The 11687-nt window shown below is 42.3% G+C and overlaps 1 long non-coding RNA gene across 1 annotated transcript; it reads left to right on the top strand.

Moving 5' to 3' along the window:
- Window positions 1-3006: 3006 nt before the first annotated feature.
- On the top strand, window positions 3007-10571 carry LOC103597069. The gene is made up of 3 exons (XR_551084.1): window positions 3007-3406; window positions 7270-7343; window positions 8927-10571. It is a non-coding gene; the product is annotated as an uncharacterized LOC103597069 (long non-coding RNA).
- Window positions 10572-11687: the final 1116 nt, after the last annotated feature.

Here is an 11687-nt window from a genome sequence, read left to right as displayed (position 1 = left end):
GCCGGCCCGGTGGCGCACTGCTACAGTGCGCCGCTTGGGAAGTGTGGCGGTGCTCCCGCTGAGGGTTCGGATCCCACATACAGACCGGTTCCCGCTCACTGGCTGAGCGAGGTGCGGGAGCAACACCGAGGGTTGCGATCCCGTGCCGGTCCCGGTCCGGTACGGGCACAACACTGAGGGTTGCTGTCCGTTGCTGGACACAAAAAAAGACAAAAAGGAAAAAAAATAATAATAATAATACAGACTTTCTTATTCCCAGTATAGGAGCATTTCTTCATAACATTTTATGATAAGTTTTGGTGGATGGCCTTTGTCAAATAATTCCAAGATTTGGAGACCTTTTCATTAAAATAATAAATAGATGTTGAACTTTAGCAAATATTTTTTATATCTATTATGATAAAGAAATCATAGATTTGTCTCATGGTTGAATTATATTAACATATTTTCTGATGTTAAACAATCCTTTAATTCCTGAGAAAACTCCTGCTTGATTACAATATATTTTTCTTCACTGTTAGATTTCTTTAGCTAATATTTTAATTTGAATTTTATATTTATAATTTAAATGGGCCTATCACTTTTTGTCTTACATACTTTAGCAAGAACCAATGTTATGGTAGCTTTAATAGACAGTGCGACTATTTTCCAATCTTTCTGCTTCATGGAGCCACTAAGACCAGGCTTGATAGTTTATTCAAAGGACAGGGCCCCCCTTAAGGCTCTCTAAGCTTGGGGCCTTTGGGTTGGGAGTAGTCTGTGATTCTCTCTCTTCTGTCTATATCATTTCTCCTTTTTATTTTCTATTTTTGTTTGTCCATTTTCATGATAATCTTTCCAGAATTTTCCCTCACACATTCTTTTTTATAAATTTGGTTTTATGTATTTTTATCGTAGTCCATTTTCTTCCATTGATTTTTTTCCTTATTTTTATACACTCTTATTTTATTACATTGTGTTTTTACTCCTCTTCAGCTTCTTACATTTAGCTTATTGATTTTACTTCTTATATTCCAATAAATATGTTAAAGATAAATATTTTCAGAGGTCGTTCCTCAATGTTCTAAGTAATTTTTTAAATTTCCTCTAATTACAGATTCACTTCTCCCATCTCTGAAATTGAGTTTGGGAGAGAAAGTCAACAGACTGTGCTACTAGTTAGCCTCTGTGTCAGAAATATGAAAATTCCCCAAGTTGTAATAGAGATGGCTACTGGTGTCTGGCTCTGTCCCTAGACTATGAGCATGTAGTGGAGACAGTGGCTCCCTTGCTAATTCCTCTGTCCCTGGGACTTAGCTCAGTGATTGGTATTTACCCACTGGATAAAATATGTTTGCCAGAGTTTTTCTTTAAAGAGTATATAATAGGCTCTGAAACACAATTTCTGAGTTTCTAACTTGAGCAACATATAGTTCTTTGTCCATTTGGTATTAGTTAAACTCTTCTGACTTTCAGCATCTGGGCAGCCAGAGGTAGGGCATTTTGTTTCTTCTTCCCACCAGCCCACCCTACCCAACATGTGAGATGAGCTCATTTGATCAAAGCACAAGCTAGTTTTGGGCTTCAGATACCTTGTATATATTGAGGAAAATCACATGAAATGTTATTTGAAAAGCAAATTTTTAAGTTCTCCCCATAGAGTACATACCCTAAAAAAATACTTCTTGTATGAGTTTAACGCATTCAGAATCACATAGGAAATGGGTTTTGAAAGCATACCACTTAGTTTCTACATTAGTAAAAGAACTAATCTAGAAGATTCCCACACATTCCAGATGCCTTAAATTTTAAGATTCCGTGATTCAGACCTTCCACCTGCTTTATGGAGAGATCCTAGCATGATATATTACATTTAAAGAAAGGACACACAAATTACTGATGTTCAAGTGTGGTTTGAAAGCCAGATCAGATTAGCTTCTGATACCTTAGATGCTTCATAGTACATAGAAATCATTCTGTAAAAGCTTGTTGATTCCTATACTGGGAGGATTCAAATGTGCTGTCTCATGCTTTTTATGGCCCTTTCTTTCCAAAGGAAAAACAAATCTTGGTAAGTGAAACAGCAATCTAAAATGTTTAGCACAAGTTCAAATAAATGTGTATCACCATTTGTGTGCTAGGTCAAAAATCAAACTATTTTTCTTATTGTGGGGTAAAATGGACTTTAAGTGAACCTGACTAAGTAATATGGCATAGAGTTCTCGTGACATCTGTAGTAATCATTTAAAAATACAGGATTTCATACCTAGAGGAATCTTCCTCCCTGAGAAACTGCAGATTTCTGAGTTTTTAATCCTAAGGAAGAAGAAAATAACCTTAATCCAAGTAAAACTTTAAACATGCAAAGAAGAAAAATTTTCAAACCAAACATATTGCTTGTGTTCAAAATATGTTTTTAATGTCAGAAGTTATCCTTATGGGCTGGCCCGGTGGCGCACTCGGTAGAGTGCAGCGCTTGGGAGCGCGGTGGTAGCGCCGCCGAGGGTTTGCATCCCATGTAGAGACCGGTCTGCTCACTGGTTGAGTGCGGTGTGGGCGCGACACCAAGGGTTGCGATCCCGTTGCCGGTCGCGGTGCAGGCGCGACACTGAGTGTTGCGATCCCGTTACCGGTCACTAAAAAAGACAAAAAGGGGAAAAAAAAGAAAAGTTATCCTTATAATTTATGAGAGACAAAATACAAACTAAAAGTTTAGATAATAATCAAGGAAGCATAACAGTATAAATTATGGTAAGTAGTTTGTGAAGGAATCAAACAGGATAAACAGTGGGAAATGCTGGAGTGGTCCCTTCTGTAAAGTGAGTGATGAGGGAGGCCCCTGCTGGAGGCAGCATGAGCGGGGACGCAGCACACACACAGGGAGGAACAGGAGAGAGAGGGCAGCTGGGGTGAGGAAACGACACGGCCGGGGGCCATGAGAAGACGTTTGACGAGGGGGTGCCTGAGCTGGGCAGGGCAAAGCAGGGAGATGGGGCCACACAGACCTCCTCGGGGGTGCCGGAGCCATGAGACTGGAGGCCGTGATGTCTTCCAAGGAGCAGGGAGTCTTCCTCCTGTCCCGCACTCACAGAAGGGGCATTGCGGGCACGTTCCTAGATGGAGAAGCACTGCTCAGAGCACGCAGTTCATCTTTCTTCGCTGCAATAGGAATTCTGCCACAGGATGCTTCCCATCCAGTCATAGGTTGCCATTGCTCTCAGTGGCCCTTGACAATGTAGACTTTGACAAGTACCACGTGAGTTATCTCTGAGCCTGGAGGGGATCTGTGGATGTGTTTCTCTTCTTCAGCATTTCTGGATTGAAGCTGGTGGGGGAGTCCTTCTCTCCAGCATTTCACCTACAACTGGAAGACAGCACTGGGTCTCGAGAGAAAGATGTTAAACTACTTCAAGAAATTGTTAACCAAGTAAGTGTCTAGCTACTAGCCACTCAAGGGACTCTCCCCAGACCTCCTGCTGCCCTCACCCCAAGCACTGCTCTTTATGTCACTTTTAAGAAAGGGCTCTTTGCCCCATGAGATATATCAAGTATAATGGAAATTGCTGGTCACCCCGCTCACGAGGTGGAATTGTCCTAATGCTCCAGATCCTTCCTTGGGTCTGGCTCTGCCCAGCTGAGCTCATGGAATGTCCGTGGTGACTAACTGCAGTCCCTCCCATTCGGTCAGTTTACACCTCCCACTGAAATTGTTGAGTTTCATGCCACTTGGTATTTAAATACACTTGGTTTCTACTTGGAATAATTAGCCTTGCAGATGACTCATTGCACACCATTTACAGAGCCAGGCTTTTGTGTGCATACTTGTGGGGGAGGCAGTGTGTGTAGGAGCTGCACACACTCCTGGACAGCTGGCTGACTTGGGGTAGAAACCCCCGATGTAGCTCAGAAATGGTCCATTAACTAGTGTCCTGAAATCATAATACTCTTGTAATCAAAAAGGAAGGAAGGAAGACCACTTCAGTAACATGCCTAATTTGGAGACTTATTTAAATTTCTTTATCTTTTGAAAGTCATTTCATTACTAATTATTGCTTAGTTATTGACTAAGAAACCCATCACTGGGGAAAACATTTACCCTTTTCTATTCAGGAGAGCTGCCTCTCCTGAGTACTCCCCTCACTTTACCCTGGGCTGCTGCTCCTTTTAAAGTGTGTCCAGAGGACTGTGCCACTGTAAATGTGCATGCCTTGGGATGACACCGCCTATTACTATAACCTGAAATACGCCTACTATGTACAGCTGTCCTTCAGTATTGCGGGACATTGGTTCCAGGACCCCTGCAGATACCAAAATCCTCAATGCTCAAGTATCTGATATAAAATAATGTACTATTTGTATCTAGCCTGTGCATATCCTCCCATATACTTTAAATCATCTCTGGATTACTTATAACACCCAATAAATGCTATGGAAATAGTTGTTATACTGTACTGCTTTTTATTCGTATTGTTTTTATTCTTGTTTTGTTGTTATTTATTTATTTTCTAATATGCTCAGTCCTCCTTATCTGCAGGTTCCACATCCATGGATTCAACCAACTGTGTATCAAAAATATTTGAAAAATAAAACAATAAGAATTAACAATGGAACAATTTAAAAAATACAAATTTTAAAACAATACAGTATAACAACTCTTTCCATAGCATTTATATTGTATTAGGTATTACAGGTAACCTAGAGATGATTTCAAGTGTAAGGGAGAATGTGCGAGGGTTATACGCGAGTACTGTGCCGTTTTATATAGTGCAGTTGAGCATCTGCGGAGAGTGATGCCCACAGGATGCCCTGGAGCCAGGCCTCTGCGGATACTGAGGCCAGCTGTACTGGAGAGTGAGGGTGGGCTCTGCCCTGCTTCCTCCGCCTGCCTGTGCTTCACTCCAGAGGCACCTGTTCCGAGTCAGTGCCGTCAGGTGTCTTGGCGTAACAATGATGGCTGCTGCCTGTTGTGTGCCTTTTCCAGGCTGGGCACCATGCCAGGCATCATCCGTCCATACAGCATCTCCGAGGGCACCCTCGGTCCCATGGCTGTTGGGAATGCAGGCCCACGAGTGAAGGCAGCCCCTGGCTGCAGCACTTGCCTCAGCCATTGCGTAGCCTGCCGTGTTGGAACCACATAACCTGGAATAACAGATTCATGGAGAACTTTAAACAGTTTGCGGCCTACTGGGGTCAGCTGTATTAAAAAACGGAAATAAAAACAAACCCAGAACCTGAGCTTTCTAACTGAGGAGAAGTGTCAGATTATGAATGATCAGGCCGGACGACTTGCCTTGCTGACTGAGGAAGTGTCACAGGTGTCCCTCAGGCACAGCTCTGCAGGTGTGAAGGAAGACCCTCCTCAGAGGGAAAGAACACCCCATTGCCCTCTTTATTGCCTCAGTATTTTATTGCAGTGTTGCTTAAATACGTACAAACAACAAAACTAAGCACAACATTCTTGTGGTTAGAGTTTTTATACAAATGTAAAACTAAAACAGATTTATAAATTGAATACTGAAAGGATGAGCCATTAAAATTCAGATTCATTGCATTACCTGTGTGTGACAGGTGAGCTTCTTTTTTTCAGGGGAACCGCCCTCGGCAGTGTGGCTGAGGCCTGGCCACAGAGCTGCCCTGCCAGCCTCCTGGGCCATTGCTGGGCTGTGCGTGGTGGCTGCTGCTTCTCCCCAGGTCTGCCCTCGAACCACCTCCAGACCATTGTCTGTGCACACTTCGTGTCATGGGACACTGGCCTTCTCTTGATGCAGTGTAGCAATTCTACATTAAACCTCCTCTGCTCTTTTTTCATTAAGTAGCAACAGTTTCACTACTGCTTTGTTCCAGAGACACACAGAGGAGGGCATGTGAATGAAACGACTTAACATTAAAATATTAATATACTGCACTTACCTAGATTACCCACATAACAAACACAGGAGCTGGAAGGCTGCAGACAGCCCACAGATCCCAGAGTCATGTCTGTGGGCCCCAGTCTCTTCAGGAAATCATCTGGAGAGTGAGTGACAGGAGAACATTCTGGGACTGGAAGCAAAGTACTACCTAGAACTTTTCCTGTGGAGGAAGAAAAAGGAAGAAAGATCGTACAGGTTCTTTGCATAATCACAGCTTCCCTTGCACAAGTCTTCAAAACCCTTTGTCCCACTCTCTTTTTCTTTTCAGTATTTGAGGAGAGAGAAGAGTTGTAGAATGTAACTTGTTTAAGCTTTATAGAACTGAGAGGTTTTGCCAAGTTTCGTGTTGAGTTGCTGGACAGGATGCTGTTTTTACAAACCAAACTGGTCTGTGATGTCTCTTAACCAGCCAGGGCTAGAAACAGAGCCAGTCCAGATGTTTTCAGGAGGAGTTCACTTTTCCAAGGAGCCGGCGAGGAGCTGTGATGACTGCCTGGGATTGTTCTCCGTGTCTCCCTTGCAGCTGCCAGCATGACCCCACCTCCAGGGTCATTCTTTTACTCCGGGCATTTGGAATAGTAGTTCTTTCCTTTACGCCTTGCTCTGTTGATTTGGGTTTTTTAAAAAATATAATTCACATACCATAAAGTTCGCCCTTTGAAGTATGCAGTTCAGTGGTTTTTCAAATTTTCACAGTATTGTGCAGCCATTACTATCTAATTCCAGAACATTTTTATCACCCTGAAAAGAAATCCCCATGACTATTATCTTGCTCTGGTTTTTATGCTTTTTTTTATTTTAGTAGAGAATGTTTTAATTTAAAAAAAAAAATGTTGACAGGTGGTTAGCGTATGGGAAAGCTGCGCAAAAAATTCGTTAACATCAGACACCTTGGTGCCTGTTATTGCTAATATTTAAAGTGTAGCGGTTTTTCTCTGACACAGCCCTGCTGCTGCTGTTCTTAAGTTCAGCTCTTGATTGCCCTACAGGGTTTTGCTCAAAGACATCCCCTGTGTTCTAATTCTGCTTTGTCTAAAATGACAACCACTAGCTGCCTATGGCTGTTTACACTTAAAATTAATTAATTTAAACTAAGTAAAATTAGAAATTCAGCCTCTCAGCAGTACCAGTCCCATCTCCAAGTGCTTGATAGTCACATAGGGCTCATGGCGACTGTGGTGGACACTGTAGGACGAGCATGTCTGTTGCTGCAGAGAGTTCTGTGGAACAGTGCTGCTCGAGGTGTTGTGGTGGCTCAGTTTTGTCCTTCAGCAGTTATAAGTGCAAAGTGCTGTGGGGGGTTGCAGGACGCCTTCCTGCTTTAATGGCTCCAGTGTCTGAAGTCCGGGGTGAAATGTGTTCCTTTCCCTTCATACAGTGCATGGACAGGAGCATTGCATTAACTCAGGCTCGCTACCTGGAGGAAGAAGAGAAGTGCCTCCCTCCTCCAAGGTGGGTTGACATTGAACGATGATCTGACTTTGTTTTCCTCCTTTAAACTCTATAAAATATATTATGTTTTGAAAAATTTTGAAAGACTAACAGGAAAAGAGGAATGTCTGTCATAAAATGTAGTACATCACCTGTTTTTTATCCTTAAAATAGATGTTTTCAAATTTTAACTGAAAAGCCCCCCGGGACCCACTGTGTACCCTCCCAGTTAACTCAAAGAAATGGCTGGGACCCCAAGAATGAACTGGGGCGAGCTCAAGTTCTGATCAGCTAACATCTGTCATAGCCCGAAGGTGGCAGGTTCTGCACCTGCAGCTTCTGCCAGGAGGAGGACAGTCCTGCAGAGAAGGGATAGTCATCTGGGTTGTGGTCGTGCCACCTCTGCCTGGCCAGGGCACATGTGACAGTTCATTCGGCAAACACTCATGAAGCACCTCAGGGAAAACAAAGCAGGGGCGTGGCAAACCTGAAGCATCAGCAGCACACACAGAAGGTACCAAAGGACACTAGCTTCTGTCATCAGAGCACTTACAAACTAGTCAAAGGAGGTGGTCACCCTAACCATGGTGGCATGGTCAGTGTTGGCCGGGCTTCCGAAATCAGGTGAACCTAAGCTGAGCCTGGAGAAATGAGTGTGTTTGCCAAACAGTGGGGGGCATTGTGGACTTCCAGCAGCGAGGTGATGTGAGCTGTGCTCAGGATTTCCAGTGGCTTGGAGACCTCTGGGTACATCTGGGAGCTCAGAGCATAAGCCTCAGAGGGACCAGAGAGAGGGGTCCTGGAGAAGGTCAGGTGCAAGTCAGGGAGGTCACTGGAGAGCACACCGAGGAGTCTGAGTGCTCTGCAGACACAGGGCACCAGCCTGGGGTTTTGGAAGCTCACTCTGGCAGCAGCTCGGCAGCATCTTAGAGACCCTGCGCCCTCATTTTCCAGTGCACCCACGCACATGTGGGTCCTGTGCTTGCTTGTGACTGAGAGGACTGGACGTGCTTGTTTGTAGCCTCAGCCCTCCATGCCCAGCACACTGCGGCTCAGTAAACGTGTGTCCAGTGGATGAAGCAGGGGCTTGCAAAGGAGATGAAAGGCACAGAGGTAGCATTGTACTGTCAAGATGGTGTTTCTTCAGTTTCCTGGAAACTTGAACATTTCTGCCTTGCCTCAAAGTATTACAGACCTTCCACATTGCCCTATTGAATTATAAATATGAACAACCAGGCATTCACTGATTTGAGAAATGTTGAATTCCTGCTTTGTGCCTGGTACTGCTCGAAGCAGTAAGTTGTTGAAAGGGAACCGCTTCCCAGCCCCATCATCAGACCTCCACAGCCTGGCCACCCTAACTGGACACACACGAGTGGTCCAGGCCGGCAGCAGACAGCTGGCAGCGGCCAGTAGGGAATGTGTTAGGCTTGCAGGCCACAGCGTCCCTGTCACATGCAGAGAAACTAATGTGTGGGCCGAGTTCCAAGAGAGCTTTGCTTTTACAAACAGGCAGCACTGGGTCTGGCTTTCTGGTTATAGATGACTGACACTTGGTGTGGACTCTCACTTTGTAATCTTTTGTGTCCTTTATGATTTCTCAGCATTAGGGTTGTGGTCACAGTGGAACAAACAGAAGAAGAACTGGAGAAAGCCGCATCCGTCATCAAGGAGGTGGCCCAAGAAGTCTTGCTGTAGCTGAGTCCCAGGACCCAGTGGCCTCCTGCTACCCAACATGCTGATGGCAGTTTTCAGAGACCTCCCACTGGCCAGGGAGTGACCTAATGAGAGCACCTGAATATTTGATAATGTTGTTACCAAATGGTGTGGAGATGGACTGAGTGTGTGACCCTGAGAAGGATGCTTCTTATTTTAACAAAGAAAACACATCTAAAAGCCCGGGAACTGATCTTTTTAAGAGGAAAACTAATGACAGCGTATAACTGGTATTTAAATTGTGCTGTTTAGTACTATTTAAAGGTTTTATTATACTAGTATTTTATATCCTTTTTTGTTGTGGTCATTTAAAACTGGAGCTTTAGTTTCTCTTCTCTCCCTTGTAATAGTAACAATTCCATAAGCACTCCCTAACTAATGAATACTTCATAGAAAAAACAGCTTAGCAGCATTAAAGCCAAGAGGAACACGTCAGCATATGAGACACAAAATTTATTAGTGAAGATCTAATTCAACCACATCTTTTCCAGTCTTCATCATACGGAACTAAATGGTGGCAAAAAAGAACACTACTTATGTGATTATTATAAACTTCATTATAATATATTTGAATCCTAGGATTTTTATATAAACTAAATATTGATGTTATACCATTTCTAATCTCAGCCTCCGTAACCAGAGAATATTCATTATGCTTCCTAATTGAGCAATAATTTAACTCAAATACTATTTTATTTTAATATAATTGACTCTTACATGATTATATGTTTCCAATCTATTTTACGAAGAGGGTTATTCTGTTGATCACAAAATATAAATCATGTTCTTCATATTTTAGAGTATCTCAAATGTATTCTTTTTTTGTATGGTGTGTTTTCTTAGAGAGTATAACTACAGGCTTTTTCTTAGCTAAAAAAAAATGAGAATTTTTTTCTTTTCAGCTTAAGAATTCCAAATACGGGAGTCCCTCCTTATCTGAAGTTTTAGTTATCCATGGTCAACCGTGGTCTGAAAATATTAAGGGGAAATTTTCAGAAATAAACAATTCATAAGTTTTAAATTGAGCACCATTCAGAATAGCGTGACGAAATCTCTTGCTGTCCCATCTGGGACGTGAACCACCCTTTTGCCCAGTGCATTCACACTGTACACACCACCCACCTGCTAGTCACTTAGTAATTGAAAAGACGGTGTATCTACAGTTCAGTGCTATCTGCAGTTTCAGGCATCCACTGGGGGTCTTGGAACGCATCCCCACACATGAGGAGGACTACTGTACCTAAAAAAGATGTGAAAGCACTAAAAATAAAATTTTTAAGCTGTATTTTACCCGTTTTTTTCTTTAGCAAACCAATTTAAGTGGTATTAAAGGTTGGTGATATTTGCCACAAGATAGCACATAAATATTACACCGTTATTCCTTCTCTTATTAATGTTCAGTTTCTATTTGCTTGAGGTATTCCGTACATATGTGCCTTGTGATTGCTGCTGCTTTAAAGGATTCTGTACTCTCTAGGGGATGAATGTTTTGTTTCATTCTGTTTTTTAATGAAATAAACCTACATTCCTGATTATCAGTCTATTTGTGTATTAATTTTAACTTTTTTACAAACCTAGGGTGATATTCCTTTTGTGTGTCTTGTTTTGTTTTGAAAATAATAATTTAATTTTTTAGTCTCTTTCTTCACACCCAACCGAAGAATGTACAGTATCTGAAACTTCCTACATTCCCACAGCGAGCATGGGCCGCGTAAGACCACAAAAGTACCAGTCATCATTTCTGTAAACAGATAATAGTAACTTTTCAGTAACTTTAATAATACTTTTTTAAAAAGTCAGAATAGCAGCATCTATATGTTTATTGCTACTTTAAAAAAAATAATTGGAAGTTTGGGGACAAAGAGACTTCAGTCCTAGAAACACAACAACATTTTAAACAAAAAGGATCAAAATCTTTTATATTGTAACTGTAAAGTGACTACAGTCCAGTAATGTACACCACACACACACACACACACACACACACACAGGAAACAATAAAATTTGGTTTAAACAGGCTAAATGCTGAGAAAGGACAGTCATCTCAAATCTGAAGTAGGGTACAAGTTTCTTTTACAAAGAGCGAGAGGGCTCCTAAGTGCCCCATCGATGATCCTGTGTTTAGAAAGGCAGTGGCTTGGCGTGAGCACTGTGGAAACCATTTGGAGCCCATCTCCACTTACCACCACTGCTCGGAGGGGAGAAGGGAGCCACACAGCTGCTCCCTTTTTATTGTCTACAGCTGTATTTCAACTCAGGAAAAGTAGAACTTTGAGGCAAGTTGGGACAGAAAAGATAACCATTATTTTATCAAGTTCAGAACTGCACTAACTGTACCACACACACTTATTTTATGTACCACTAAAAACAACTGTATCTGTAATATGTCATCAGCTGTAAAATCTCTTTCAGTATCTGAGCTATTATAATGTGGGTGCAGATGATGCATTTTAAAATCGATGTAATAAGACAATCATCTGACATATAAGCCTGACACCATCTTTCCTTGTAGACATAAAACCTTAGTCCCAGGAGGTAGAGATGTCCAAGCTTAATGGTGGCCAGCTAAATCTGAATATCTCCTTACATCTTCCCAAAACACCATCCTTATGGTGACATCAAATAAAAACATGCATAACCCACATATAC

This window comes from Galeopterus variegatus, unplaced genomic scaffold (assembly GCF_000696425.1).
Source record: "Galeopterus variegatus unplaced genomic scaffold, G_variegatus-3.0.2 Scaffold2182, whole genome shotgun sequence".
Classification (NCBI taxonomy): domain Eukaryota; kingdom Metazoa; phylum Chordata; class Mammalia; order Dermoptera; family Cynocephalidae; genus Galeopterus; species Galeopterus variegatus.
The sequence above is the reverse complement of the archived record's forward strand: the minus strand, read 5'-3'. Positions and strand labels throughout refer to the sequence as shown.